Raw genomic sequence first — 19,795 nt, 5'->3', positions numbered from 1 at the left:
AACAAGTTGCAAAAAGAGTATTTTTTTCAGCACGAGTCGTACATTTATCCAACGAGGTTCACCGAGTTTTGCAACGAGTTCCATACAACATTTTTTGCAATTCCGAAAAACACCCATTGAGTGAAATTTTGTGTCAAATTTTCATGTATTTTGTCAATAAATCGTTTGAATTAAAAAAAATGTTGAAAAGTGTTACTTTTCAAAACAAGTGCTGAAAAGTTCAACTTTTCAGCACCCATTTCAGTGCTGAAAAATAGAACTTTTCAGCATTTATTTTCAAAAGTTGTATTCGATTCAGTTATTTTATTACAGAAATGTTGGCTATTTCGTCGTTCAAGAATGACAGGCAAAGTAAGTAGTTTCACGACGGAATTGCAAAAAATATTTTTTAACATTAAAAACTATGATAACAAAAAATGTTTTTTTATGAAGCGAGTTGATTTTTTGGCTCTGTTTCCCCTCTACATCTATCAATAAAATTTCAACCGCAGCTGAATTTGAGCTACCAATAGCTAGAAGTAAGCTTTCAAATTATTTTGATCACCTCCGATATCTATTATTTATCATCGCCATTTCTGCAAACCATCTCCATTTTATCATTTGGCAAGACAAAGACTTATTTTTTGCCAAAACAAAACCTATTTGGCATAAGGCGTTCGGGGTTCTGGGGAGGCTGTTACGACTTAGTGGTTTTAATGTTGGTTTTGGCTGATAGGTTTTATAGCGGTTGTGACAGCTTTGATAAAGTAAAAGCCTAAAATGTTACTTGGGAGGTGCACGAGAAAAAATCTCGATTTTCTTATTTGTTTTTTGAGCATGAGCATGAGCATGAGCATGAGCATGAGAGATCACCCATGGTTGCCCCTCCGTTGCTGAACAGAACCGTAATATCCTTTCAGCACTACTGATTATATGCTTCGACGATCTAGTGGTGTTTCCCTTATCAACAGCATGTATGAATGCGCTGAAAAGATAAAACACCATGATTGCTAAAGCTAGATCAGTTGCGAATAGGTAACAGTCATTGGCCACCAACGGCGCCCGCCATGTCAGTTTGTAGACCTCGATTTTAAGGGACGGGAATGTTAGTTAGCGCAGGTTGCTACTAGGGCAGCTGATTTACTCTGTGCTTACACCCCACGAGCGCCAGGAACCTGAAAACTTGTTAGTAGGATAGGGTGTTTGGTCAGGATTCATCATAGAAGATGATGATGCGACCCAAAATCATAGTGTTTGTTGAAAGGTATTTTATTTTATTCTCAAGGCAAGCAATCGGATGCTGCGGATGAGACATTTCCCGTTTATCGGTTTGTTAAATTTTAAATAAAATGGTTTAATCTTAGACAGCCGGCTGTGGAAAGATAGAACCACAATCATTTGTTATTAAAGAATCAATAATTAAACAGTGTACCTTTTAAATTGAGATGTTTTTACGAGTTTTAAATGATTGATTTTAAGTGAGGTACTGATTAACGAAGAAACGACGAGTTACGATGTTTATCGAGCTAAAATTGTATGACAAGGTTTTGTTGATGTTGCACACCGACGACGAACGCGAAAAATCTTGCGACCCGACAGAAAGGCATCGCGAATCGGACTCAGAATCAATAACGCCGCGATTAAGATTTTAAACTTAGAGAATTTTATTCTCGAAATTTTACATGAAATGATCTTGCCCGAAATTAACTAGACGTTTCAAATGCAGCGGTTTTCTTACAAAATTACCCGCGCATCGTACTCAAAACAGCAAAAAAATCAAGCGCGACGGCCGCGACGTGAACCGGCGATATCGAATTATTCAACAGAAATCAAAACGCGCATACACACACACACTTTTCTCTCTCGCTCTATCTCTCTCTCTCTCTCTCTCTCTCTCTCTCTCTCTCTCTCTCTCTCTCTCTCTCTCTCTCTCTCTCTCTCTCTCTCTCTCTCTCTCTCTCTCTCTCACACACACACACACACACACACACACACACACACACACACACACACACACACACACACACACACACACACACACACACACACACACACACACACACACACACACACACACACACACACGCGCGCGACATGGAACGAACTCACCCGAAAAAAATGTCACCGGTGCTTGTTTTGCTATCATCTACAACATTGTAGCAAATAATTCCTAAATTCACCAATTAGACCAGATTTTTGACTTAGTCAAACTCCAGTTAAGGATCAATTTTTCGCTCTCAAAAATCACTCATGTCATCAAATTAGTTAGCCAGAAATCGCTGTCACGCACTTTTAACATAAAATCACGACCTTTTCTTTTATACTTCCATTCCACCACGGCAACCGTTTCGAAAAATAGATTTTACAAAACACAAATCTGATTCGCTCCGATTAGTTTTTCAATCACCTCCAATACACTACATGGACAGAGCATGTCGTACGCCCATTCATCTAACAAAAATATCGCTTCCAGAATTAAACATGTCCCTTTCTAGAAAATACTTAATGAAAGCTCTTAAAAAAAACAAAAAAAAAAACTTCGAACACAAACCAACACACGCAAGCAGTATCGAGACCTCGATTTTCTTATTTGTTTTTTATTGCTAAAGGTTTAATTCCCCAAATCCGTCTTTTTTATTTTCGAAATTTTGTATGTTTTGGGATGAAGCGCTTTAAAATAAATCTGATAATGTCAAGGGGACATCCATAAATGATGCGGACACTTTAGGGGGGCTGTTCAGTGATTGTTTATATGGGAAGAGGGTATGACATTTTCAAAAGTTGTCCACGTGGTTTATGGACGGTCCCCAAACAAAATGTCTAAAATCATTTTCAGTGAAACGATTTTTTTTTTGTAGTATTCTCAGCTCTTCGAAATTGTTTTTTGCATGGGGTGCTGCTCGTTCATGAAATATAATATATTTAAATTGCAAGCAAAAAACAGAAAAAAATCACCCATACTTCTAGCCACAATGCAAATGGGCCAATGTCCAAGTGTAAACAATGAGTCTATCCTGCCCACGTCAGTTAATGTTTACATGCGGAACGAGTAGGTTAGACTCTTTGTTTACACTTTGACATTGGCCCAATTACGATGTTTTGCTAGACTTGAAAACGATGCACTTCATCATAATATCACAGCAAAAACTTTGATGGTAAAATCGCATGCAAAAGCATGCACATCACTTTCGTCAAAAAAGACACTTAATATTACACACAGCATGTACAATTTTTGTAAACAAAAAAAAAGTTGCAACCAACGGGATTCAAACCCAGCACCAACAGTAAGGATTGGTGCTTTAGCACGCTCGGCCATCAAACCAATGAAGAAAGAAATGGATTAACGCATATATGTATGAGCTTGACCTTTCGGTCAAGTAGGTTTCTAGTCCCCTAAACATATAACAAAAATTTAATTTAGAAATAAAAATTTTGAAAATTCATGTTTTAGTTATAAAGAGTCAAATAAAAAATCGGGATTTTTTTCTGTGTAGCTGTTTTTTCTGAAATGTCATAAGGGAGCTTTCTTTTATTACGTAACGAGGTTGGAGGAAGGAGAATGCTCCCTGATCAAATAACCTACAACTTATCCGATGTTTCGAATATCTGAAATTCGATTATCCGATGCTTTGTATAGAACTTTGGACAATCAAAATGATTTTTTTATGTTTTTTTGTTTTCTAAATTTAAAATTAAATTAAAATCCGGCCATTTTGACCGGCATCTTGGATTTAAAAAATCTAAATCACCACAGAGCATGTTTGGGGTCATATTCAAGCATAACAATCAAAAACAAGGCAATGAAAAAAAAAAAAATATAATTATTCGTGATTCGATTATCCGAAGATTTGATTATTCGAAGGGACATTTTTCCGAGACCTTTGGATAATCGAGTCTGGACTGTAATGCAAAATGGCTTGTTTTGACACAGTTTCATCAAAATAAAAATATTCAAAATTTAAAATTCCGGAAAAATGCGAAATTTTTGAGGATTGCTTTTGTGTATTTTTTCTACATTGATTGAGATAAAGTTTGAACAAAGATGTTTGCTTCATAGGATGTAACAATTTAGAAGAATTTAAATTTCAATGTTTTTCTTTCAATTTCAAAAGGAAACATTTTGCATTACTCGCTGATTCACACGAACAACTGCACACAATAGCTGTTCTGAGTAATCAGGAGGAAGTCGGTCGATTCCCCTCTTCTTTGGCATTGTCCTCCCCTCTGTAGAACGGAAGTCTCACGCGAGAAACATAAAAATCCGTCTCACTTGGCTGAACTCCGTGACGACGTTGTGCGGTGAGTCACTTGACTGTTTTTGCAAGACGAACTCCCCCCCTTCTTTTTGGCGAAAGGATTTTCTTGAAGCTGGCTTCTCCGATGATCTGGCATCAGATTGCTATAAATAAATACTCGGGGCAAAGTATGGACTTAAAAATAACAACAACAGCAATAATAATAATAAACGAGGGATTTACTATGCTTCGGACGATAAATGAATGGAGTGGCGGAAAAAAATGGTTAAATAAAACTTGTTCGTTTGAAGAGAATTGCTGCAAAAAAGAACATCGGTAGCAGAGTAGCATAAACGCCATCATAACCTCTGTACCGCCTATGGATGCGGACTTGCTTGAAGCAAGTCGGTCAACCTTTACTGACTATGTATCAATTCTATATGATATTTGAAAACTCACTTTCTTAATCAGTTTAAAAATTACTTGAAAGAAAAACAGTAGATTTTGAAAAGTTGTTAAAAACATAAAAAAAATCAAATAAATGTGTCAGATGAGGGTTAAGAATTGAAGCCAAGATTCGTCGCAGTCTCTTGTGGATTGAGCCTGGCGATTTCTATCCTACTACCAAGCTCGGAGACTCTGTGAGGCGCAAGTGAATTTATAATGGAATTCTTTTGAAACACTCTTCTGGACTTGGACCAGGAAGACCAGGCTATGTTCTAGTTGTTTCAGGTCATCGAGGTCCAAATCGGAGAGCCAATTGGGTTTGTGTTTATAGCGCCGCTGTCCTTGGACGTGACCTTGGCAGAGCCGGCCACCATCAAAGTTCTATATACATAATTCAAGCTCGCAGTGGCTTTGATTTCCGCGTTCAATTCGGTAATGAGATTCGGTCAGGTGGGGTGTGGCACGTGGTTATCGGAGGGGTTTTTAGGCTTGCGGTTGTGGAGCTAAATGGGAGTGGTTTTGGGGGTCGACCCTGTCGTGACAACGCGGTGTCGAACTATTTGGTCACGCAGAGGCAAACGCTGGGATTTTTTACTGTTGTTTTTCTAACATACTTTTTATACACAATATACACTTCAGACTAAAATTGCATTTTTTTTTGGCAATCGAAAAGTAATTTTGTGAAATTTTGGTAAATTGAAACGTGTTTAGATGAAAAATATATTGCTAAGCACGACTTGTTTTCTGAGCAACTTTATGACGAAAAAATAGCCATCGTTATTTTCAAACGAACAATTCTTTACCAAAATCGGAAATGGATTTTATTTATATTTTTTAATTTGGTTGAAACTTTGTGGGATCCTTCCGTATGACCAAAGAAGCCATTTTGTGTCATTGGTTCATCCATACAAATATTCGAAAATGTGTAACTTGTGATGGAATTTTCTAATCGATTTGGTGTCTTCGGCAAAGTTGTAGGTATTGATGAGGACTATTTAGAAAAGATAAAAAAATGGCGATTTTTCAATAAGTTCTTTTTCCCAAAAAAAAATTTTCTCGCATATTTTTAATTTTTTTTCTTATTTTTTATTAGACTTAGGGGACAAAAACCCGCAACTTTTCAGCCATAGAAACGTATGGACAAACATTTTGCCACCGAGTTATGATCTTTTTTTGTTTTTCGTTGTTTTTTGTCCACTAAACCATATAAAAGAAATTGATTTAATTGGAAAAAGGGTAATTTTGAATAATAGGCATTTGTCTGTATCGTGTATCTTTCAAATAGTCCTCATTAATACCTACAATTTTGTCCAAGACACGAAACCTCTCAGAAAATTCCAAAAAACAAAAACAAAAATGACAAAAACGACAAAAATGACAAAAACGACAAAAATGACAAAAACGACAAAAATGACAAAAACGACAAAAATGACAAAAATAACAAAAATTACAAAAATTACAAAAATTACAAAAATTACAAAAATTACATAAATTACAAAAATTACAAAAATTACAAAAATTACAAAAATTACAAAAATTACAAAAATTACATAAATTACAAAAATTACAAAAATTACAAAAATTACAAAAATTACAAAAATTACAAAAATTACAAAAATTACAAAAATTACAAAAATTACAAAAATGACAAAAATGACAAAAATGACAAAAATGACAAAAATGACAAAAATGACAAAAATGACAAAAATGACAAAAATGACAAAAATGACAAAAATGACAAAAATGACAAAAATGACAAAAATGACAAAAATGACAAAAATGACAAAAATGACAAAAATGACAAAAATGACAAAAATGACAAAAATGACAAAAATGACAAAAATGACAAAAATGACAAAAATGACAAAAATGACAAAAATGACAAAAATGACAAAAATGACAAAAATGACAAAAATGACAAAAATGACAAAAATGACAAAAATGACAAAAATGACAAAAATGACAAAAATGACAAAAATGACAAAAATGACAAAAATGACAAAAATGACAAAAATGACAAAAATGACAAAAATGACAAAAATGACAAAAATGACAAAAATGACAAAAATGACAAAAATGACAAAAATGATAAAAATGACAAAAATGACAAAAATGACAAAAATGACAAAAATGACAAAAATGACAAAAATGACAAAAATGACAAAAATGACAAAAATGACAAAAATGACAAAAATAACAAAAATAACAAAAATGACAAAAATGACAAAAATGACAAATATGACAACAAATACAAAAAAAAATAAAAAATGACAAAAATGACAAAAATGACAAAAATGACAAAAATTACAAAAATGACAAAAATGACAAAAATGACAAAAATGACAAAAATGACAAAAATGACAAAAATGACAAAAATGACAAAAATGACAAAAATGACAAAAATGACAAAAATGACAAAAATGACAAAAATGACAAAAATGACAAAAATGACAAAAATGACAAAAATGACAAAAATGACAAAAATGACAAAAATGACAAAAATGACAAAAATGACAAAAATGACAAAAATGACAAAAATGACAAAAATGACAAAAATGACAAAAATGACAAAAATGACAAAAATGACAAAAATGACAACAAATACAAAAAAAATTAAAAAATGACAAAAATGACAAAAATGACAAAAATGACAAAAATGACAAAAATGACAAAAATGACAACAAATACAAAAAAAAATAAAAAATGACAAAAATGACAAAAATGACAAAAATGACAAAAATGACAAAAATGACAAAAATGACAAAAATGACAAAATAACAAAAATGACAAAAATGACAAAAATGACAAAAATGACAAAAATGACAAAAATGACAAAAATGACAAAAATGACAAAAATGACAAAAATGACAAAAATGAAAAAAATGACAAAAATGACAAAAATGACAAAAATGACAAAAATGACAAAAATGACAAAAATGACAAAAATGATAAAAATGACAAAAATGACAAAAATGACAAAAATGGCAAAAATGACAAAAATGACAAAAATGACAAAAATGACAAAAATGACAAAAATGACAAAAATGGCAAAAATGACAAAAATGACAAAAAATGACAAAAAATGACAATAAATGACAAAAATGACAAAAATGACAAAAATGACAAAAATGACAAAAATGATAAAAATGACAAAAATGACAAAAAATGACAAAAAATGACAATAAATGACAAAAATGACAAAAATGACAAAAATGACAAAAATGACAAAATTGACAAAAATGACAAAAATGACAAAAATGACAAAAATGACAAAAATGACAAAAATGACAAAAATGACAAAAATGACAAAAATGACAAAAATGACAAAAATGACAAAAATGACAAAAATGACAAAAATGACAAAAATGACAAAAATGACAAAAATGACAAAAATGACAAAAATGACAAAAATGACAAAAATGACAAAAATGACAAAAATGACAAAAATGACAAAAATGACAAAAATGACAAAAATGACAAAAATGACAAAAATGACAAAAATGACAAAAATGACAAAAATGATAAAAATGACAAAAATGACAAAAATGACAAAAATGACAAAAATGACAAAAATGACAAAAATGACAAAAATGACAAAAATGACAAAAATGACAAAAATGACAAAAATGACAAAAATGACAAAAATGACAAAAATGACAAAAATGACAAAAATGACAAAAATGACAAAAATGACAAAAATGACAAAAATGACAAAAATGACAAAAATGACAAAAATGACAAAAATGACAAAAATGACAAAAATGACAAAAATGACAAAAATGACAAAAATGACAAAAATGACAAAAATGACAAAAATGACAAAAATGACAAAAATGACAAAAATGACAAAAATGACAAAAATGACAAAAATGACAAAAATGACAAAAATGACAAAAATGACAAAAATGACAAAAATAACAAAAATAACAAAAATGACAAAAATGACAAATATGACAACAAATACAAAAAAAAAAATAAAAAATGACAAAAATGACAAAAATGACAAAAATGACAAAAATGACAAAAATGACAAAAATTACAAAAATGACAAAAATGACAAAAATGACAAAAATGACAAAAATGACAAAAATGACAAAAATGACAAAAATGACAAAAATAACAAAAATGACAAAAATGACAAATATGACAACAAATACAAAAAAAATTAAAAAATGACAAAAATGACAAAAATGACAAAAATGACAAAAATGACAAAAATGACAAAAATGACAAAAATGACAAAAATGACAAAAATGACAAAAATGACAAAAATGACAAAAATGACAAAAATGACAAAAATGACAAAAATGACAAAAATGACAAAAATGACAAATATGACAACAAATACAAAAAAAAATAAAAAATGACAAAAATGACAACAAATACAAAAAAAAATAAAAAATGACAAAAATGACAAAAATGACAAAAATGACAAAAATGACAAAAATGACAAAAATGACAAAAATTACAAAAATGACAAAAATGACAAAAATGACAAAAATGACAAAAATGACAAAAATGACAAAAATGACAAAAATGACAAAAATGACAAAAATGACAAAAATGACAAAAATGACAAAAATGACAAAAATAACAAAAATGACAAAAAATGACAAAAAATGACAAAAAATGACAAAAATGACAAAAATGACAAAAATGAAAAAAATTAAAAAAATTAAAAAAATTAAAAAAATGACAAAAATGACAAAAATGACAAAAATGACAAAAATGACAAAAATGACAAAAATGACAAAAATGACAAAAATGACAAAAATGACAAAAATGACAAAAATGACAAAAATGACAAAAATGAAAAAAATTAAAAAAATTAAAAAATGACAAAAATGACAAAAATGACAAAAATGACAAAAATGACAAAAATGACAAAAATGACAAAAATGACAAAAATGACAAAAATGACAAAAATGACAAAAATGACAAAAATGACAAAAATGACAAAAATGACAAAAATGACAAAAATGACAAAAATGACAAAAATGACAAAAATGACAAAAATGACAAAAATGACAAAAATGACAAAAATGACAAAAATGACAAAAATGACAAAAATGACAAAAATGACAAAAATGACAAAAATGACAAAAATGATAAAAATGACAAAAATGACAAAAATGACAAAAATGACAAAAATGACAAAAATGACAAAAATGACAAAAATGACAAAAATGACAAAAATGACAAAAATGACAAAAATGACAAAATTGACAAAAATGACAAAAATGACAAAAATGACAAAAATGACAAAAATGACAAAAATGACAAAAATGACAAAAATGACAAAAATGACAAAAATGACAAAAATGACAAAAATGACAAAAATGACAAAAATGACAAAAATGACAAAAATGACAAAAATGACAAAAATGACAAAAATGACAAAAATGACAAAAATGACAAAAATGACAAAAATGACAAAAATGACAAAAATGACAAAAATGACAAAAATGACAAAAATGACAAAAATGACAAAAATGACAAAAATGACAAAAATGACAAAAATGACAAAAATGACAAAAATGACAAAAATGACAAAAATGACAAAAATGACAAAAATGACAAAAATGACAAAAATGACAAAAATGACAAAAATGACAAAAATAACAAAAATAACAAAAATGACAAAAAATGACAAAAAATGACAAAAAATGACAAAAAATGACAAAAATGACAAAAATGACAAAAATGACAAAAATGACAAAAATGACAAAAATGACAAAAATGACAAAAATGACAAAAATGACAAAAATGACAAAAATGACAAAAATGACAATAATGACAAAAATGACAAAAATGACAAAAATGACAAAAATGACAAAAATGACAAAAATGACAAAAATGACAAAAATGACAAAAATGACAAAAATGACAAAAATGACAAAAATGACAAAAATAACAAAAATAACAAAAATGACAAAAAATGTCAAAAAATGACAAAAAATGACAAAAATGACAAAAATGAAAAAAATGACAAAAATGACAAAAATGACAAAAATGACAAAAATGACAAAAATGACAAAAATGATAAAAATGACAAAAATGACAAAAATGACAAAAATGACAAAAATGACAAAAATGACAAAAATGACAAAAATGACAAAAATGACAAAAATGACAAAAATGACAAAAATGACAAAATTGACAAAAATGACAAAAATGACAAAAATGACAAAAATGACAAAAATGACAAAAATGACAAAAATGACAAAAATGACAAAAATGACAAAAATGACAAAAATGACAAAAATGACAAAAATGACAAAAATGACAAAAATGACAAAAATGACAAAAATGACAAAAATGACAAAAATGACAAAAATGACAAAAATGACAAAAATGACAAAAATGACAAAAATGACAAAAATGACAAAAATGACAAAAATGACAAAAATGACAAAAATGACAAAAATGACAAAAATGACAAAAATGACAAAAATGACAAAAATGACAAAAATGACAAAAATGACAAAAATGACAAAAATGACAAAAATGACAAAAATGACAAAAATGACAAAAATGACAAAAATGACAAAAATGACAAAAATAACAAAAATAACAAAAATGACAAAAAATGACAAAAAATGACAAAAAATGACAAAAATGACAAAAATGACAAAAATGACAAAAATGACAAAAATGACAAAAATGACAAAAATGACAAAAATGACAAAAATGACAAAAATGACAAAAATGACAATAATGACAAAAATGACAAAAATGACAAAAATGACAAAAATGACAAAAATGACAAAAATGACAAAAATGACAAAAATGACAAAAATGACAAAAATGACAAAAATGACAAAAATGACAAAAATGACAAAAATAACAAAAATAACAAAAATGACAAAAAATGACAAAAAATGACAAAAATGACAAAAATGAAAAAAATTAAAAAAATTAAAAAAATGACAAAAATGACAAAAATGACAAAAATGACAAAACAACCTAACAATTTTTTAAAATTTTGAAAAGATTTTAAATTTGATTTTATTTAAATATTGTAAAAATGTATGTAATGCAGGCCAAGAGTGAATGATACTGATATGATGCCTCTTCAGTTGACGCTCAGGCGAAGAACATCCTGGAAGGAGCGTCACTGACTACGCCCGTAGTCCTGTTAGATCATTCTTGATCAGAACAGTATAGCTCTGGTTCCTTGCAAGTGTCCTATTTTCTTACCTCCACGTTGGCTTGGTTTTCATGATGACCTAGCTGGTGGCCTGTGGAAACGGATCGTAAACCTTTGACCAGCGAGGGTCAGAGTCGAGACGGCTAGAAGAAAGGGGCGCGTCAATGTGGGAAAGGGAAGTTATTTGTGATTGTAGACGGTATTGTTTTGATTCGCAGTATGTTGAGTCAACTGCTGTGGATGTACCTGAGCATCGCACAACGGGGTTTCTCTTCTTTTCATTTCAGCTAACAGCTATCTTCTGTTTATTTTGTTTCACTGATTTTCTAAAACGGCTTCTGTTTACTATCCTCCATTTGATTTCGATTTTACTTATTTGATTCTCTTATTTCTCAACGCTTTTCCACTCTATTTTAACAATTGATGCTGCTGTAACAAACTGTCTGCTTTCCCTTGATTTGGCAGCGATGTCAATTTTGTTTATCATGTGCCTTTTCTTTATTTATCTATTTGAATAATTTCTCATCTTCCCTGAAAATTGCCCTCAATACAATCTAAGCTTGTTTGTTACCTCTATTTATTAACTATTGTTAATTTCTTTATCTACTTCATAAATTACTATCTTTCTTTTACTATTGATTCTTTACATAGTATATTTCCTTCACTGTCCATTGTTTTGAAACTTCACCTTTTTCTTAAGCAAGTGAGGTTCGAGCCCTTACTCAATTTATGGAATGATTAAAGGATTAACACAAATATTACTATTGTACTTTTGAAAAACTTTTCTAAAATGCTTAGGACCAAAAATTGTAACAAAACACCGCGACAAAAGAAATAGCAACAGATAAACACGACTTAACATTAGGAAATATTTCAGGAGAAAACAATACACAGTAAAATAACAACTAGTTTTTGAATTCAAACTAAAAATAAAACAGTTTTTGCTTTAATGAAAATTGATAGGCACACTTTGAATGGTTAGGCGCTTATACTTACATCAAACCCTACGTAATGTACCACCCCCGGCCGAGTTAAAATGCGTAACCGGAAAAGAAGGTGTGCATGCCTGGCACGAACACTCAAAGCGTGTTCTAGCGTGCTGCTCGTACTGACTCAGAGCAAGGGTGAGATGTAGGTGTAAGGGCAGTGCGTGTTCGTCGGGAACCTAGTGCATAAGATCGGTCAAGGCCCGTTCTTACACTGAAAATTGCGAATTGCGAATTGCGAATATTGTAAAAATGTATGTAATCTTGCCCTTCAACTTTACAACTTCACACATTAAAACATATCACGTCACACATTGCGCGCACGATCGCGTTGCCGTGGACAGGAGATGACCATGGCCGTGGAACCGGCATTTCCATCCACAACTCCGAGTAAATAACACAACATTATTGGCAGGGCCTAGGTTGCCTACTTGATGATAGAGGTTCAACAAACTACCTTGCCGGCGCTCCGTTTTATTGGATTCTTGTTGTGAGGGTTAAAATTCACAGTTGAAAGGAAAACTTGTTTGCTTTATTATTTAAAAAATGATTTTGATTTCTTATGGAATTGTCTTAATAGTTTTATTTTATATCTTTTATGTTTATTACCTATTCTTCAACTTAATCAACTTAATCAATATTTTTTGTGTTTTCTCTTTCTATAGTTTTATTTTCTGGGTCATTCATCTTTTTGCCTTCCTCACTGAGGTAAGGCTATAATCCTGCTCTAAAAATGAACTTCGTATAAAAACGTCGTAGACCCACCTTCATGTATACATATCGACTCAGAATCGAAAACTGATGAAATGTCTGTGTGTATGTGTGTGTGTATGTGTGTGTGTATGTATGTATGTGACCAACAAACTAGCTCATGTTTCTCGGCACTGGCTGAACCGATTTGACCCGAACTTGTTGCATTCGACTTGGTTTAGGGTCCCATAGATCGAGTTTTTTACAGATTGAAGTTTCGATAAGTAGTTCAAAAGTTATGTATAAAAATGTGTTTTTACATATATTTGGATCTCACTTAACTGTATGTAAACTATGTCCGGGTCCATCATCCGACCCATCGTTGGTTAGGTTATCAAAAGACCTTTCCAACGAGTCCAAAACATTGAAGATCTGGCAACCCTGTCTCGAGATATCCCGACTTAAGTGATATTGATGTACTTTTTTGAAGCCGGATCTAAAAAATAGATGAAACTTGTGTACAGCCATTGTTTTGAGGAAGGCTCCAACCACATAGGTGGATTAAGTTAGTTTTTTAATTTATAAGTTAAACACAAACGTAGAAGCAATTTCTCAGAATGGTCAACGATTGCACTTTCCTCGAGAGTCCAGTTGGAGTCTCTAGATAAAGAATTTACCGAAGATGTGAAGAAAACAACTACAACAAAAATCAACCCACGGGAAATGGTATGGAAGAGAAAAAAATGAGCAAAACTACAATCAAAGCCTCCGAGAGAAAGAGAGAGGAAAAGGAATTGACATCGCGAGGGAAGGAGACAGAGCGCGCGATGAATTAAAATTCCAAAGATCTCGCGATTTTTTTGTTCGTTCCTTTCTGCCTGGAAGAAATAGTTTTCTACAACTCTCTCTCTCTCTCACACACACTTACTCTCTTTCCTTTGGGGGTAATCTTTCAAGCCGGCATCATCTGGTGGAATCGAGTCCGCGAATCTTAAGGTGTCTAGATTACCAAGGCCGGAGAATCTATACGGGATGGATGATATTGCCTGAGTGACGTCACGAGGTTTTTTCGAACCGGTTTAATACCCCGTGGGAAGTTTGGAATGGAGTTCGATAGAGAGAGAGAGAGAGCGAGTGTGTGTGCGTGGGTCATCTACTCACGCGGATTTCGGGGAATGTCACAGATTTGCGCGTTTTTGGAAACTTGTGAAGAGGTTCTTCTGGGAATCCCGCCTCATCGTGTGTTTGAAGTGATGTGTGGACCGGATGAGAGTTGGTTGAGCATCTGCCCACGATTGTCCGGAGTTTCGATTAGCAACAACCCGAGTTGATGAGTTGGCACAAAAAATTGTATGCTTTTATTGCTTAATTTATCTGTTAAATTCGATTTTCAATATTTTTTCACCACCAAATTTTTAATATTTTAAAATTATTTTAGCTTGATAATGTTAATGTTGAGCAATTTGTTGTTGTTTAAAATGGTTTTAATTAATTCATTGCTACAAAAAAAAAAAAAAAATGGGTAGAAATAGTAGAAATCAACACTTACAAGCGGCTTGTCACCCACCTTTGATTGAGTGCCGGCTTTTAGAAAGGAATTCATACATCGTTTGATTCAACACCACCACAGCCGTTGGCACTCGCATTGTTGCACGTACCTTTGCTGACGACTAGAGTCTTTGCGGCGTAACCTCAGCGCGCTCACACCGAGGCGTTGTAGACTTTGCGGGACGTCAAGGTCGCCACGAAATCAACCGGGCGTAGATCCTCCCGAAATCGGTTTGATGGTGGTTGCACTGTAACAAAATTGACTTTAAAAATCTTCTTAAAATTAATCCTTTTTTTTAAACAAAAATGTTTCGGGTTAAAGTTTCAAACTTTTAAATATATCTTTTTTTTAGAATCTCAAGGAGGTATAAGACTATGGCAAAAAAAAACTCGCACATTTTGACATTTTGCCAGTTTGTCTGCGTTGTTTGTTCGCAGAAGCGTCAGCTTGTATACATTTTGTCTTGTTTGTCATAGTCTAATACCACCTTCAGTTGCCAAATTTCTCACCGTGTCTCCTAAATCGCTGTTTATTGGCTAATCTTTTGCGGAAACGCATGCGGCGTGGTGGCACTCTGGGAAAATCTTCCACGTAGAATAATGGGTCAGCCAGAGTTGTTGACAGACAGCATAAAGGTCATCGGGCGATGGGGTTGTTGGGTGGATGGGTGCTCAAATAAGGAAACGAACCCAGAAGTTGCAATTCAGGAAAATAACAGAACACAAGAATTGAGCGTGGGCCGCAGACTCAAGAGAGTGAGAAGTTGTGTTCTCAGCTCAGAACTGGGCTCTTCAAGAACATGCCAAGAATGCTAGGAATCTCCGCAAAGTAAGGTTAGATTGGGCGATAATTTGGTGTTCTTGGAGCAATCAATGGTTCAATTAGGCTAATTACGTTCATTCTGTGCACTGTTTTAATCGATGCATTGATCTAATGTGATTATTTTTTTTTATGTTTCTTTCAGGTAAGCCGATTGAATCACTTTTGGATGGTTTATAAAATTTTGTATTCCACAAAACTTTACGTCTCACGGGGTTTTCAGGTAATTGAACAGAAAATTGTTTTTTATTATTTATTCCGAATCTCAAATATCTGAACTTTTCACTGTTTGGTGATGATTGAGCCGTTCCTCACATTTTTATTATCTTTTAATCCTAAAATGCCTCAGATCTTGATTGCCAAAAACCGCCACATCTCAGAAAAGTGTAGCCAGATCATCATTTTTTTTTCAATGAGAAAGATTCCTCAAATCCCTATCTAATGATAACAGGAAAGACGATCCGTATTTCATTTCGATCAACATTTACAGTTCAGAAGGGATGTTTTGATACTTCACTTTTTAAGGGGACAAGAGAAAATCTCCACGGGTTTGTGGATGGCCCATTGGATTGTGGGTCTATGAATTTAACTTTATTGCTCATAACAGTGTTGCCAGAAATGATAGTCTATCCTTAGTGAGAAAAGCTAAACGTCATTTCACATATCGCAAACACTTTTTTTTTTTTTTTTTTTTTTTTTTTTTTTTTTTTTTTTTTTTTTTTTTTTATATTTTATTTATTAAGAAAAACAATACATTTACATATTACTTCACCAGCTTTCATCATCTGTGCACGATTCTCTTATAGGTGATCTTGATCGAGATCTTCTGTGATAGTCTTCGGCTTTCTTCTTCCCTTTGTATGGCGGTATAGCTAGCTGTCCTAGTTTAAACTTTTTCATCAAAACGTCACTTTTTCCTTTTTCAGAATCATTTGGGTTTCTTTCTGAGGTTAACTGCGCTACTTGTTTTCTTTTATCCACTACCACTTTCTTGTCAACAGAATTAGATCCCTTCCCGTTCGCTTCTACCTGCTCCGCTGATTCGACTGTACTCTTTATTAAGACTTCCGCAAACGAGATTGCAGTTCCTGGTGTGTTGTCCTTTTTCCTTGGACATCCTGCTTTCTGATGACCCGATTCGCCACACTTAAAACATTTGTTGATCAATCCGTCATGGTAAATCCGGGAATCCACGTGCTGAATACGAAGCTTGGCCGGAATATCTGACATAACCTCCATTAACAACCCTCTAACTCCATTCCAAATAGGAAAACCTGTATCCTCGGAAAATCGCTCCCTCACCTGCTGATGAACTTTTCCATACCTGCTCATTGCTTCCGCAATGTGGCTGTCCTCGACCTCTGGAGGCAACCCAAAAATCCGTACATATTTGAATGCTCCTGAAGCTTCGAATATGTTTACTTTTGCCGTTCTTCCATCTGCGTAAGTAAATGATTCCTGTGGGCCAAGTTTTTCCAAAGCTTTGCGCATTAGAATGACTGACTGGAACCGAACGAAAACGCTGTAATTTTCGCGGTACATCGCGCTCAAATCTGCTGCGCTCCATTGTTTCCGTTTGAAGAAATTGAATATTTCTCCATCGGTTGGCTTTTGACCTTGAGGTCCAAAGTGAATCTTGATCGTTGCTTCTCTTCTAGGTTCCATTGTTCTGTGGAACAAAGCCCAGAACGCTGCACTTTTTCACTATTTTGACCAGCTCCCTTTAAACACGTCCGATACGCTCGAGATGTCTCCACGAACTGCATTTGCAAAAAGAAATGGAAAATTCCTTTGAGAATAGTTAAGAATAATTAAAAAAAGTTCAATAAATTAAATTGAAAAAATATTAAAAATTTATGAAAATTGATTTTCTGAAAAATAAATAATCGTTATGGGACATAGGAGAATGTTGCCAGATTTTTTCAAAGAAAAAATGTGTAATATTACCAAAAAAATATTTTAATTTACATCTTATTATATAATATTTCACATTCCACATAAATTGACGTAAACTAACATCGAAAAAGAGGTAATGTTCAACTATTCTTTTTTTTCGACCCTCGAACATATTTTTTTTACTGTGTTGGAAGTTTTCTATTTAGTAACGTAAAATTTGTCGATCTTTTAGTAACCAATGCCTTAATTTTATATATATATTTTTTTATCTATATGCAGTAAAAGGTCGAAATTCAAAAATTAAAGTATATATTTGTTTTACTGTTTCAAATATTTTTCAAAGTTGTTATCGCCCTTTTCCTTCTTTAGAATATTAAAAAAATCAATCATCTTAAAAAAAATAATGAAAATAGAAGTCAAATTTATTGAAAACCATTTAAATTGCACTTTCTTGCATTTAAAATGAAATTTCGCGGGTTTGGACCCGATTATTTTTTGTTTAATATTTTGTTGAAATTTTAAAGGTAAAATTCCGCAAAAAGTTTTTTTCTGCAGAAAAAAAAATGTTTGGACAACACTGAAATGTTTTGAAAACTAATTATTGTTAAACAACCGGGCCTGTCTTAAATGCATTTCAAACCCAAAATGTCATTCAAATGTCTCATAATTTGAACATTTATATTTATTTTTTGCCCAGTCCACCCCAGACCGAGAAAAATTAACTTTAAAAAATGTAACTCTTTTTTTTCTGGAAATCTCAAATTTTAAAATTCGTCGATTCTAAAATTTGAAAATTCTACTCTTCTAAAATTCTGTGCTGAAATTCTGATAAACTTTTAGTTAAAAATTCTAAAGTGCACGATTTTCAATTTCTTTAATTTAGGCCGATGCAAATATTTAAAAAAGTTTTTGTCCCTCGGCCCTGGCCGAGGTCAAGGAGGGGGGGGGGGTGGGGGGGGGGCAAAAAAATAAAAAAATATAAAAATTTAAATAACAAGCCATAGTCTTCACATTTAAATGAAAAAAGTGTTTTAAAATGCATTTTACACTTGTTCAGTTGTTTTGCAATCATTAGTTTTCAAAAAATCTAAGTTCTGACAAAAACAAAAATTGTATCGAAAAAAAAGATTTTGCATCGAAAATTTTCAAAAAATCTTAAGATTTTTTAATAAACCCAAACATGCTAAAAATGATTTTAAACGCAGAAGAATGTATTTTAATTTGATTTCAGCTTCAGCTCATTTTTTAAATTTTAAAACCTCCAAATTTTAGAACTCCGAAACACTAAAGTTCTTTTAAATTTTGAAATCCACTTATTTCACTTATATTCAAGAATTCTCAAAAACTTAAATTTCTGAATTATAAATTGAAAAAAAAATAATCATAAAAATGTTAAAAACTTTAAGTTACTTTTTTAAAATTGTAGATTTCAAACTTTTTTCTAATTCTTGAAACTAAAATTTTTAAATTATCAAATTAATCATGAAGAAATGATCTTTCAGATATTAATCTATTTTTTAAACTGTCCTATTTTTGTAAAGGTCTAAATTTACTACTTCTAGGAGTTTCGGATTTTTTTTTATTTTGTCTTGCAAATCATGACAAATACGTTTTGACTTCGGTATAAACTATTAATTGCGCAAATTCCCACTAACTGATATCATTCTCAACGTTTCGTATGGTGTAACCTTATCGCCATGAATCAACCCGGTCGTCGCGGCCAACAAACTGCCTTGACAGTGCAAAAATCACGATTCCCATAAAGCTCAATCAACCTACAAAGGCCGGATCGCAGACGACGCCGAACTCAATCAAATTTGTCAATGTACTACTCCCCCATACCTACTGAGGAGTGACTAATCAGCCCGACCAATTCATTGACAATCACGCTGTTGGGATATCCTTCCGCGGTGAGTTCCCCCCGTGAGTGACCCCGCCTTCCAAAGCAGCGATCGCGATCGCTGCCTTTTATTTGCCATTTCGACCTGCACCAGGCTGGTGGTGGTTCCTCTAGCATTCGTCACTAAAAAAACAACTCTCTCTC

The sequence above is a fragment of the Culex pipiens genome, chromosome 3 (assembly GCF_016801865.2).
Source record: "Culex pipiens pallens isolate TS chromosome 3, TS_CPP_V2, whole genome shotgun sequence".
Classification (NCBI taxonomy): domain Eukaryota; kingdom Metazoa; phylum Arthropoda; class Insecta; order Diptera; family Culicidae; genus Culex; species Culex pipiens.
This window is presented reverse-complemented; position numbering follows the sequence as displayed.